The 12,524-nt window shown below is 61.8% G+C and overlaps 1 protein-coding gene across 1 annotated transcript in view; it reads left to right on the top strand.

The window, feature by feature from the left end:
- Window positions 1-4,560: 4,560 nt before the first annotated feature.
- Window positions 4,561-12,524, top strand: part of LOC140410093 (beta-crystallin B1-like) — a 32,934-nt gene continuing 24,970 nt past the window's right edge. The window contains exon 1 of the mRNA XM_072498030.1: window positions 4,561-4,673. The gene's annotated coding sequence lies outside the window, so the exon portion shown is untranslated. The remainder of the gene's footprint in view (window positions 4,674-12,524) is intronic.

Here is a 12,524-nt window from a genome sequence, read left to right as displayed (position 1 = left end):
GTTATCACTGCTGTCTCACAGTGCCAGGGACCCGGCTTAGCACTGCTGTCTCACAGTGCCAGGGACCCGGGTTAACACTGCGGTCTCACAGTGCCAGGGACCTGGGTTAGCACTGCTGTCTCAGTGCCAGGGACCCGGGTTAGCACTGCTGTCTCACAGTGCCAGGGTCCCGGGTTGGCACTGCTGTCTCAGTGCCAGGGATCCGGGTTAACGCTGCTGTCTCAGTGCCAGGGACCCGGGTTAACACTGCTGCCTCGCAGTGCCAGGGACCCGGGTTAACACTGCTGCCTCGCAGTGCCATGGACCCGGGTTAACACTGCTGTCTCGCAGTGCCAGGGACCCGGGTTAACACTGCTGTCACAGTGCCAGGGACCTGGGTTAACACAGCTGTCTCACAGTGCCAGGGACCCGGGTTAACACTGCTGTCTCACAGTGCCAGGGACCCGGGTTAACACTGCTTCCTCACAGTGCCAGGGACCCGGGTTAACACTGCTGTCTCACAGTGCCAGGGACCCGGGTTAACACTGCTGTCTCACAGTGCCAGGGACCCGGGTTAACACTGCTGTCTCACAGTGCCAGGTACCCGGGTTAACACTGCTCTCTCGCAGTGCCAGGGACCTGAGTTAACACTGCTGTCTCACAGTGCCAGGGACCTGGGTTAACACTGCTGTCTCACAGAGCCAGGGACCCGGGTTAACACTGCGGCCTCACAGTGCCAGGGACCCGGGTTAACACTGCTGTCTCACAGTGCCAGGTACCCGGGTTAACACTGCTGTCTCGCAGTGCCAGGGACCTGAGTTAACACTGCTGTCTCACAGTGCCAGGGACCTGGGTTAACACTGCTGTCTCACAGAGCCAGTGACCCGGGTTAACACTGCGGCCTCACAGTGCCAGGGACCCGGGTTAACACTGCTGTCTCACGGTGCCAGGGACCCGGGTTAACACTGCTGCCTCACGGTGCCAGGGACCCGGGTTAACACTGCTGTCTCACAGAGCCAGGGACTCTGGTTAACACTGCTGTCTCACAGAGTCAGGGACCCGGGTTAACACTGCTGTCTCACAGAGCCAGGGACTCTGCTTAACACTGCTGCCTCACGGTGCCAGGGACCCGGGTTAACACTGCTGTCTCACAGTGCCAGGGACACGGGTTAACACTGCTGCCTCACAGTGCCAGGGACCCGGGTTAACACTGCTGTCTCACAGTGCCAGGGACCCGGGTTAACACTGCTGCCTCACGGTGCCAGGGACCCGGGTTAACACTGCTCTCTCATAGTGCCAGGGACCCGGGTTAGCACTGCTGTCTCACAGTGCCAGGGACCTGGGTTAACACTGCTGCCTCACGGTGCCAGGGACCCGGGTTAACACTGCTGTCTCACAGTGCCAGAGACCCGGGTTAACACTGCTGTCTCGCAGCGCCAGGGGCCCGGGTTAACACTGCTGTCTCACAGTGCCAGGGACCCGGGTTAACACTGCTGTCTCACAGTGCCAGGTAGCCGGGTTAACACTGCTGTCTCGCAGCGCCAGGTACCCGGGTTAACACTGCTGCCTCACAGTGCCAGGGAGCCGGGTTAACACTGCTGTCTCACAGCGCCAGGTACCCGGGTTAACACTGCTGCCTCACAGTGCCAGGGACCCGGGTTAACACTGCTGTCTCGCAGCGCCAGATACCCGGGTTAACACTGCTGTCTCACAGTGCCAGGGACCCGGGTTAGCACTGCTGTCTCACAGTGCCAGGGACCCGGGTTAACACTGCTGTCTCACAGTGCCAGGGACCCGGGTTAACACTGCTGTCTCACAGTGCCAGGGACCCGGGTTAACACTGCTGCCTCACAGTGCCAGGGACTCGGGTTAACACTGCTGTCTCACAGTGACAGGGACCCGGGTTAGCACTGCTGTCTCACAGCGCCAGGTACCCGGGTTAACACTGCTGTCTCACAGTGCCAGGGACCCGGGTTAACACTGCTGCCTCACAGTGCCAGGGACCCGGGTTAACACTGCTGCCTCACAGTGTCAGGGACCCGGGTTGACACTGCTGCCTCACAGTGCCAGGGACCCGGGTTAACACTGCTGTCTCACAGTGCCAGGGACCCGGGTTAACACTGCTGTCTCGCAGTGCCAGGGACCCGGGTTAACACTGCTGTCTCCCAGTGCCAGGGACCCGGGTTAACACTGCTGCCTCACGGTGCCAGGGACCCGGGTTAACACTGCTGTCTCACAGAGCCAGGGACCCGGTTAACACTGCTGCCTCACAGCGTCAGGGACCCGGGTTAACACTGCTGTCTCGCAGTGCCAGGGACCCGGGTTAACACTGCTGTCTCGCAGTGCCAGGGACCCGGGTTAACACTGCTGTCTCACAGTGCCAGGGACCCGGGTTAACACTGCTGTCTCACAGTGCCTGGTACCCTTGTTAACACTGCTGCCTCACAGTGCCAGGTACCCGGGTTAACACTGCTGTCTCACAGTGACAGGGACCCGGGTTAGCACTGCTGTCTCACAGCGCCAGGTACCCGGGTTAACACTGCTGTCTCACAGTGCCAGGTACCCTGGTTAACACTGCTGTCTCACAGTGCCAGGTACCCGGGTTAACACTGCTGTCTCACAGTGCCAGGGACCCGGGTTAACACTGCTGCCTCACGGTGCCAGGGACCCGGGTTAACACTGCTGTCTCACAGCGCCAGGTACCCGGGTTAACACTGCTGTCTCACAGTGCCAGGGACCCGGGTTAACACTGCTGTCTCACAGAGCCAGGGACCTGGGTTAACACTGCTGTCTCACAGTGCCAGGGACCCGGGTTAACACTGCTGTCTCACGGTGCCAGGGACCCGGGTTAACACTGCTGTCTCACAGTGCCAGGGACCCGGGTTAACACTGCTGTCTCACAGTGCCAGGGACCCGGGTTAACACTGCTGTCTCACAGAGCCAGGGACCTGGAAATATGGCCTAATTGCAAGATACACTGTGGCCTGATGGGAAATTAGGTCAAGTCGCAGAGATACCAGATAAATTTCAGAGTCTCTCTGGACACTTCCTGGAAATGTCGGTTCCACGATGGGAAGCAGGAGATTCCTGACCTCAGTGGAGATCATGATCAGCTCAAGGGACCAGCTGAACCAGGTGCAGGCAGCAGGCCGAGACAGGGTGGGAGGGAAACATGGTGATGGGCAGCACCTGGTGAAACATTGGCCGTTTCTCGGCTTTGACCAAACGGGAGGGTTTGCTGGGATCTGTCCGAAGAAATAGATCCTGTTCCCTGGATTCTGTAAAACACAAACCCGGCAGCCAGGGGGCAGTAAAACCCACATCGGAGAACCTTCGGAAAGCTGGATGGAATCGTCTGGAGGGGCCGGGATTCATAAACCCTGGGACCAACCATTGTTGAAGATTACTCCATGTCACGCGGCCTTCGAGCCGATGCCGTCCAGCTGTGCTGATCAGAGTGACATTTGAGTTTAATTTGCAAGTTGGTTAACAGTCATCATTTACTGAGTTCAAGTCCGTGGGAGTTTTATTAAGGGTTAAGTCTGCGTGACAATAATTAACTGTGTGAGGCATGTGATCAGAATGAAGGGACCCTGATTCTAGACTAGCTGTGAGTGGCTTGTGCGACCCGTCTGCTGTTGTCCCTGATCCTGGAGAGCCAACAGAGAAGCGTCACAGGTAGGCTCACATTAACGCTGCAATGACGTTACTGTGAAAAGCCCCTAGTCGCCACATTCCGGCGCCTGTTCGGGCACACGGAGGGGGAATTCAGAATGTCCAATTCACCCAACAGCACGTCTTTCGGGACTTGTGGGAGGAAACCGGAGCTCCCGGAGGAAACCCACGCAGGCACGGGGAGGACGCGCAGACTCCGCACAGACAGTGACCCAGCGGGGAATCGAACCCGGGGACCCCTGGAGCTGTGAAGCGACGGTGCTAACCGCTGTGCTGCCGTGTCTCGGCTACACTCGAACATGTCGGTGTCCAGATCGAGCGGGTGCCTTTGTGATTCCGAAAACGGGAACCGCCCGTGGCGAGGGAGGCACGTTGACCTTCACCTGAAAGGAATCGGAGTTCGCTTGACCTTAGCCGGTTTGGGTGAGGCGACATGTGGACCAATGAGATGGGCCTGGGCCTCCATATTTAAGGTCTCGAGGTTTAAGTAAAGATTAAGGGGCAGTGGAATAAGATTGGTTGATCTGCACGGGCTGGAAGTTCAAAGAATACGAGTTGAATTCGCTGAAAAACGGAAGGGGCCTTTGCAGGGCAGACGTCGAGTGTCGCCCTGGGTTACGGGGCCTGAGTCTGTCCTGTAACCAGCGGCGGCGGCTCAGACACAAGTGTCCTCCTCTGAGGGTCTGTGTTTGAGATTGTGGCCGTCCTCCTCCTGCCTGCTCTGATGTCCAGGCTCCCACCGCGTTGATCCAGGATTAGGCCAACATTTGCTGATCCCGGCAATCTCATTCTTTGCTTCGCGACGCTCCCGCCCAGTGGCGATGTTACCAGAAGCTGACGATTGGGGCAGTCCAGCCTCTCGCCCGCTGTTGATGCTGCAGTTTATTTGTTCCTTGTTAATCCGGGGGCCTCTCTGCTTTCCGAGCCAGTGTATAAAAAGGAGGTGGGATGGTTCTCTCCGGAAAACGGATTCTTCCCGACGCCACATCAGGGAGGCAGCACCGGTTCTGCAGCACAAGGTCTGGTAAAATCGCGGTTCCTGGCCCTCAGAAGCAATGGGTGTGGGGTTGTGTCCCCTGTGGGAGCGAGACACTGTTGGAGTGCAGGGGGGGGGGGGCGGGGCAGCATCACTGGACTGGTAACCACAGGCCCAGGCTGACCTTCAGGTGGCGCAAGGCCCAGGCCTCACCGCGGAAACCGGCGGGTTTAGAATTCAGCTGATAACTGTCGCGTAGAGTCTGCAATTGTCCCACTTTGGGGACATCGCGGAAAACAGCCACCCTCACCAGGCCTGGCCTGCCGGTCATGGCCTGCAGCCCCTGCCTGCCCAGAGAGAGGCATCAGAATGCTGCTCGGGGTTCAGGGCGATCCCAGGCTGTACCAGGGCCTGCACGGAGAGAGCTGCTCTCGCCCAGTGCACAGGGCGATCCCAGGCTGTACCAGGGCCTGCACGGAGAGAGCTGCTCTCGTCCAGCGCACAGGGCGATCCCAGGCCGTACCAGGGCCTGCACGGAGAGAGCTGCTCTCGCCCAGCGCACAGGGCGATCCCAGGCTGTACCAGGGCCTGCACGGAGAGAGCTGCTCTCGCCCAGCGCACAGGGCGATCCCAGGCTGTACCAGAGCCTGCACGGAGAGAGCTGCTCTCGCCCAGTGCACAGGGCGATCCCAGGCTGTACCAGGGCCTGCACGGAGAGAGCTGCTCTCGCCCAGCGCACAGGGCTATCCCAGGCTGTACCAGGGCCTGCACGGAGAGAGCTGCTCTCGCCCAGTGCACAGGGCGATCCCAGGCTGTACCAGAGCCTGCACGGAGAGAGCTGCTCTCGCCCAGTGCACAGGGCGATCCCAGGCTGTACCAGGGCCTGCACGGAGAGAGCTGCTCTCGCCCAGTGCACAGGGCGATCCCAGGCTGTACCAGGGCCTGCACGGAGAGAGCTGCTCTCGTCCAGCGCACAGGGCGATCCCAGGCTGTACCAGGGCCTGCACGGAGAGAGCTGCTCTCGCCCAGCGCACAGGGCGATCCCAGGCTGTACCAGGGCCTGCACGGAGAGAGCTGCTCTCGCCCAGCGCACAGGGCGATCCCAGGCTGTACCAGAGCCTGCACGGAGAGAGCTGCTCTCGCCCAGTGCACAGGGCGATCCCAGGCTGTACCAGGGCCTGCACGGAGAGAGCTGCTCTCGCCCAGCGCACAGGGCTATCCCAGGCTGTACCAGGGCCTGCACGGAGAGAGCTGCTCTCGCCCAGTGCACAGGGCGATCCCAGGCTGTACCAGAGCCTGCACGGAGAGAGCTGCTCTCGCCCAGTGCACAGGGCGATCCCAGGCTGTACCAGAGCCTGCACGGAGAGAGCTGCTCTCGCCCAGTGCACAGGGCGATCCCAGGCTGTACCAGGGCCTGCACGGAGAGAGCTGCTCTCGCCCAGTGCACAGGGAGATCCCAGGGTCAGCCCAATCTGGCGGACGTGACAGGAGAAGGAAGCTGGGGGGAGGGTGGGGGGGGGGGGGGGATGATCTGTCAGGTTACTGTCCAGGACTGAGGAGACGGGGAGGGGACGGGAGAGGAGGAGGCGACCAGGCGGGAGAGTCAGTGTGAGGGGGGAGTGTCAGTGTGAGGGGGGAGTGTCAGTGTGAGGGGGGAGTGTCAGTGTGAGGGGGGAGTGTCAGTGTGAGGGGGGAGTGTCAGTGTGAGGGGGGAGTGTCAGTGTGAGGGGGAGTGTCAGTGTGAGGGGGGAGTGTCAGTGTGAGGGGGGAGTGAGGGGGGAGTGTCAGTGTGAGGGGGGAGTGAGGGGGGAGTGTCAGTGTGAGGGGGGAGTGTCAGTGTGAGGGGGGAGTGTCAGTGTGAGGGGGGAGTGTCAGTGTGAGGGGGGAGTGTCAGTGAGGGGGGAGTGTCAGTGAGGGGGGAGTGTCAGTGTGAGGGGGGAGTGTCAGAGTGAGGGGGGAGTGTCATTGTGAGGGGGGAGTGAGGGGGGAGTGTCATTGTGAGGGGGGGAGTGTCAGTGTCAGGGGGGAGTGTCAGTGTGAGGGGGGAGTGTCAGTGTGAGGGGGGAGTGTCAGTGTGAGGGGGGAGTGTCAGTGTGAGGGGGGAGTGTCAGTGAGGGGGGAGTGTCAGTGTGAGGGGGGAGTGTCAGTGTGAGGGGGAGTGAGGGGGAGTGTCAGTGTGAAGGGGGAGAGTCAGTGTGAGGGGGAGTGTCAGTGTGAGGGGGGAGTGTCAGTGTGAGGGGGGAGTGTCAGTGTGAGGGGGGAGTGTCAGTGTGAGGGGGGAGTTAGATGGGAGTGAGGAGGGAGTGGAAGTGTGGGGGGGGAGAGGGGGGAGTGAGGGGCGAGTGTCAGTGTGAGGGGGAGTGTCAGTGTGAGTGGGAGTGAGGGGGGAGTGTCAGAGTGAGGTGGGAGTGTCAGTGTGAGGGGGGAGTGCCACTGTGAGGGGGGAGTGTCTGTGTGAGTGGGAGTGAGGGGGGAGTGTCAGAGTGAAGGAGTGTCAGAGTGAGGGGGGAGTGTCAGTGTGAGGGGGAGTGTCAGAGTGAGGGGGGAGTGTCAGAGTGAGGGGGGAGTGTCAGAGTGAGGGGGGAGTGTCAGAGTGAGGGGGGAGTGTCAGTGTGAGGGGGGAGTGTCAGTGTGAGTGGGAGTGAGGGGGGAGTGTCAGAGTGAGGGGGGAGTGTCAGAGTGAGGGGGGAGTGTCAGTGTGAGGGGGGAGTGTCAGTGTGAGGGGGGAGTGTCAGAGTGAGGGGGGAGTGTCAGTGTGAGGGGGGAGTGTCAGTGTGAGGGGGGAGTGTCAGTGTGAGGGGGGAGTGTCAGAGTGAGGGGGGAGTGTCAGAGTGAGGGGGGAGTGTCAGTGTGAGGGGGGAGTGTCAGAGTGAAGGGGGAGTGTCAGAGTGAGGGGGGAGTGTCAGTGTGAGGGGGAGTGTCAGTGTGAGTGGGAGTGAGGGGGGAGTGTCAGAGTGAGGGGGGAGTGTCAGAATGAGGGGGGAGTGTCAGAGTGAGGGGGGAGTGTCAGTGTGAGGGGGATGTCAGTGTGAGGGGGGAGTGTCAGTGTGAGGGGGGAGTGTCAGTGTGAGGGGGGAGTGTGAGGGGGGAGTGTCAGTGTGAGGGGGGAGTGTCAGAGTGAGGGGGGAGTGTCAGTGTGAGGGGGATGTCAGTGTGAGGGGGGAGTGAGGGGGGAGTGTCAGTGTGAGGGGCGAGTGTCAGTGTGAGGGGCGAGTGTCAGTGTGAGGGGGGAGTGTCAGTGTGAGGGGGGAGTGTCAGTGTGAGGGGGGAGTGTCAGTGTGAGGGGGGAGTGACAGTGTGAGGGGGGAGTGTCAGTGTGAGGGGGGAGTGTTAGTGTGAGGGGGGAGTGTTAGTGTGAGGGGGAGTGTCAGTGTGAGGGGGGAGTGTCAGTGTGAGGGGGAGTGTCAGTGTGAGGGGGAGTGTCAGTGTGAGGGGGAGAGTGTCAGTGTGAGGGGGGAGTGTCAGTGTGAGGGGGGAGTGTCAGTGTGAGGGGGGAGTTAGATGGGAGTGAGGAGGGAGTGGAAGTGTGGGGGGGAGTGAGGGGCGAGTGTCAGTGTGAGGGGGAGTGTCAGTGTGAGGGGGGAGTGAGGGGGGAGTGTCAGTGTGAGGGGGGAGTGTCAGTGTGAGGGGGGAGTGTCAGTGTGAGGGGGGAGTGTCAGTGTGAGGGGGGAGTGTCAGTGTGAGGGGGGAGTGTCAGTGTGAGGGGGGAGTGTGGGGGGAGTGTCAATGTGAGGGGGGAGTGTCAGTGAGGGGGGAGTGTCAGTGTGAGGGGGGAGTGTCAGTGTGAGGGGGGAGTGTCAGTGTGAGGGGGGAGTGAGGGGGGAGTGTCAGTGTGAGGGGGGAGTGAGGGGGAGTGTCAGTGTGAGGGGGGAGTGTCAGTGTGAGGGGGGAGTGTCAGTGTGAGGGGGGAGTGTCAGTGTGAGGGGGGAGTGTCAGTGAGGGGGGAGTGTCAGTGTGAGGGGGGAGTGAGGGGGGAGTGTCAGTGTGAGGGGGGAGTGAGGGGGGAGTGTCAGTGTGAGGGGGGGAGTGTCAGTGTGAGGGGGAGTCCGTGTGAGGGGGGAGTGTCAGTGTGAGGGGGGAGTGTCAGTGTGAGGGGGGAGTGTCAGTGTGAGGGGGGAGTGTCAGTGTGAGGGGGGAGTGCCAGTGTGAGGGGGGAGTGTCAGTGTGAGGGGGGGAGTGAGGGGGGAGTGTCAGTGTGAGGGGGGAGTGTCAGTGTGAGGGGGGAGTGAGGAGGGAGTATCAGTGTGAGGGGGGAGTGAGGGGGGAGTGTCAGTCTGAGGGGGGAGTGAGGGGGGAGCGTCAGTGTGAGGGGGGAGTGTCAGTGTGAGGGGGGAGTGTCAGTGTGAGGGGGGAGTGAGGAGGGAGTATCAGTGTGAGGGGGGAGTGAGGGGGGAGTGTCAGTGTGAGGGGGGAGTGAGGGGGGAGTGTCAGTGTGAGGGGGGAGTGTGAGTGTGAGGGGGGAGTGATGGGGGATTGTCAGTGTGAGGGGGATTGTCAGTGTGAGGGGGAGTGTCAGTGTGAGGGGGAGTGTCAGTGTGAGGGGGGAGCGTCAGTGTGAGGGGGGAGTGTCAGAGTGAGGGGGAGTGTCAGAGTGAGGGGGAGTGTCAGTGTGAGGGGGGAGTGTCATTGTGAGGGGGAGTCAGTGTGAGGGGGATTGTCAGTGTGAGGGGGAGTGTCAGTGTGAGGGGGAGTGTCAGTGTGAGGGGGAGTGTCAGTGTGAGGGGGGAGCGTCAGTGTGAGGGGGGAGTGTCAGAGTGAGGGGGAGTGTCAGTGTGAGGGGGAGTGTCAGTGTGAGGGGGGAGTGTCAGTGTGAGGGGGGAGTGTCATTGTGAGGGGGAGTCAGTGTGAGGGGGGAGTGTCAGTGTGAGGGGGGAGTGTCAGTGTGAGGGGGGAGTGTCAGTGTGAGGGGGCAGTGTCAGTGTGAGGGGGGAGTGTCAGTGTGAGGGGGGAGTGTCAGTGTGAGGGGGGAGTGAGGAGGGAGTATCAGTGTGAGGGGGGAGTGAGGGGGGAGTGTCAGTCTGAGGGGGGAGTGAGGGGGGAGTGTCAGTGTGAGGGGGGAGTGTCAGTGTGAGGGGGGAGTGAGGAGGGAGTATCAGTGTGAGGGGGGAGTGAGGGGGGAGTGTCAGTGTGAGGGGGGAGTGAGGGGGGAGTGTCAGTGTGAGGGGGGAGTGTCAGTGTGAGGGGGGAGTGATGGGGGAGTGTCAGTGTGAGGGGGGAGTGATGGGGGATTGTCAGTGTGAGGGGGATTGTCAGTGTGAGGGGGAGTGTCAGTGTGAGGGGGAGTGTCAGTGTGAGGGGGAGTGTCAGTGTGAGGGGGGAGCGTCAGTGTGAGGGGGGAGTGTCAGAGTGAGGGGGAGTGTCAGCGTGAGGGGGAGTGTCAGTGTGAGGGGGGAGTGTCAGTGTGAGGGGGGAGTGTCAGTGTGAGGGGTGTCAGTGTGAGGGGGGAGTGTCAGTGTGAGGGGGGAGTGTCAGTGTGAGGGGGGAGTGATGGGGAGTGTCAGTGTGAGGGGGGAGTGTCAGTGTGAGGGGGGAGTGTCAGAGTGAGGGGGGAGTGATGGGGGAGTGTCAGTGTGAGGGGGGAGTGAGGGGAGAGTCAGAGTGACGGGGTGTCAGTGTGAGGGGGGAGTGTCAGTGTGAGGGGGGAGTGTCAGTGTGAGGGGGGAGTGTCAGTGTGAGGGGGGAGTGTCAGTGTGAGGGGGGAGTGTCAGTGTGAGGGGGGAGTGTCAGTGTGAGGGGGGAGTGTCAGTGTGAGGGGGAGTGTCAGAGTGAGGGAGGAGTGAGGGGAGAGTCAGAGTGACGGGGTGTCAGTGTGAGGGTGGAGTGATGGGGGAGTGTCAGTGTGAGGGGGGAGTGTCAGAGTGAGGGAGGAGTGAGGGGAGAGTCAGAGTGACGGGGTGTCAGTGTGAGGGGGGAGTGTCAGTGTGAGGGGGGAGTGTCAGTGTGAGGGGGGAGTGTCAGTGTGAGGGGGGAGTGTCAGTGTGAGGGGGAGTCAGTGTGAGGGGGGAGTGTCAGTGTGAGGGGGGAGTGTCAGTGTGAGGGGGGAGTGTCAGTGTGAGGGGGGAGTGTCAGTGTGAGGGGGGAGTGTCAGTGTGAGGGGGGAGTGTCAGTGTGAGGGGGGAGTGTCAGTGTGAGGGGGGAGTTAGATGGGAGTGAGGAGGGAGTGGAAGTGTGGGGGGGAGTGAGGGGCGAGTGTCAGTGTGAGGGGGAGTGTCAGTGTGAGGGGGGAGTGAGGGGGGAGTGTCAGTGTGAGGGGGAGTGTCAGTGTGAGGGGGGAGTGTCAGTGTGAGGGGGGAGTGTCAGTGTGAGGGGGGAGTGTCAGTGTGAGGGGGGAGTGTCAGTGTGAGGGGGGAGTGTCAGTGTGAGGGGGGAGTGCGGGGGGAGTGTCAATGTGAGGGGGGAGTGTCAGTGAGGGGGGAGTGTCAGTGTGAGGGGGGAGTGTCAGTGTGAGGGGGGAGTGTCAGTGTGAGGGGGGAGTGTCAGTGTGAGGGGGGAGTGAGGGGGGAGTGTCAGTGTGAGGGGGGAGTGAGGGGGAGTGTCAGTGTGAGGGGGGAGTGTCAGTGTGAGGGGGGAGTGTCAGTGTGAGGGGGGAGTGTCAGTGTGAGGGGGGAGTGTCAGTGAGGGGGGAGTGTCAGTGTGAGGGGGGAGTGAGGGGGGAGTGTCAGTGTGAGGGGGGAGTGAGGGGGGAGTGTCAGTGTGAGGGGGGAGTGAGGGGGGAGTGTCAGTGTGAGGGGGGGAGTGTCAGTGTGAGGGGGAGTCAGTGTGAGGGGGGAGTGTCAGTGTGAGGGGGGAGTGTCAGTGTGAGGGGGGAGTGTCAGTGTGAGGGGGGAGTGCCAGTGTGAGGGGGGAGTGTCAGTGTGAGGGGGGGAGTGAGGTGGGAGTGTCAGTGTGAGGGGGGAGTGTCAGTGTGAGGGGGGAGTGAGGAGGGAGTATCAGTGTGAGGGGGGAGTGAGGGGGGAGTGAGGGGGGAGTGTCAGTCTGAGGGGGGAGTGAGGGGGAGCGTCAGTGTGAGGGGGGAGTGTCAGTGTGAGGGGGGGAGTGTCAGTGTGAGGGGGGGAGTGAGGAGGGAGTATCAGTGTGAGGGGGGAGTGAGGGGGGAGTGTCAGTGTGAGGGGGGAGTGAGGGGGGAGTGTCAGTGTGAGGGGGGAGTGTGAGTGTGAGGGGGGAGTGATGGGGGATTGTCAGTGTGAGGGGGATTGTCAGTGTGAGGGGGAGTGTCAGTGTGAGGGGGAGTGTCAGTGTGAGGGGGGAGCGTCAGTGTGAGGGGGGAGTGTCAGAGTGAGGGGGAGTGTCAGAGTGAGGGGGAGTGTCAGTGTGAGGGGGAGTGTCAGTGTGAGGGGGGAGTGTCATTGTGAGGGGGAGTCAGTGTGAGGGGGATTGTCAGTGTGAGGGGGAGTGTCAGTGTGAGGGGGAGTGTCAGTGTGAGGGGGAGTGTCAGTGTGAGGGGGGAGCGTCAGTGTGAGGGGGGAGTGTCAGAGTGAGGGGGAGTGTCAGTGTGAGGGGGAGTGTCAGTGTGAGGGGGGAGTGTCAGTGTGAGGGGGGAGTGTCATTGTGAGGGGGAGTCAGTGTGAGGGGGGAGTGTCCGTGTGAGGGGGGAGTGTCAGTGTGAGGGGGGAGTGTCAGTGTGAGGGGGCAGTGTCAGTGTGAGGGGGGAGTGTCAGTGTGAGGGGGGAGTGTCAGTCTGAGGGGGGAGTGAGGGGGGAGTGTCAGTGTGAGGGGGGAGTGTCAGTGTGAGGGGGGAGTGAGGAGGGAGTATCAGTGTGAGGGGGGAGTGTCAGTGTGAGGGGGGAGTGAGGGGGGAGTGTCAGTGTGAGGGGGGAGTGTCAGTGTGAGGGGGGAGTGATGGGGGAGTGTCAGTGTGAGGGGGGAGTGATGGGGGATTGTCAGTGTGAGGGGG

Source organism: Scyliorhinus torazame, chromosome 4, assembly GCF_047496885.1.
Source record: "Scyliorhinus torazame isolate Kashiwa2021f chromosome 4, sScyTor2.1, whole genome shotgun sequence".
Lineage (NCBI taxonomy): Eukaryota > Metazoa > Chordata > Chondrichthyes > Carcharhiniformes > Scyliorhinidae > Scyliorhinus > Scyliorhinus torazame.
This window is presented reverse-complemented; position numbering and strand designations above follow the sequence as displayed.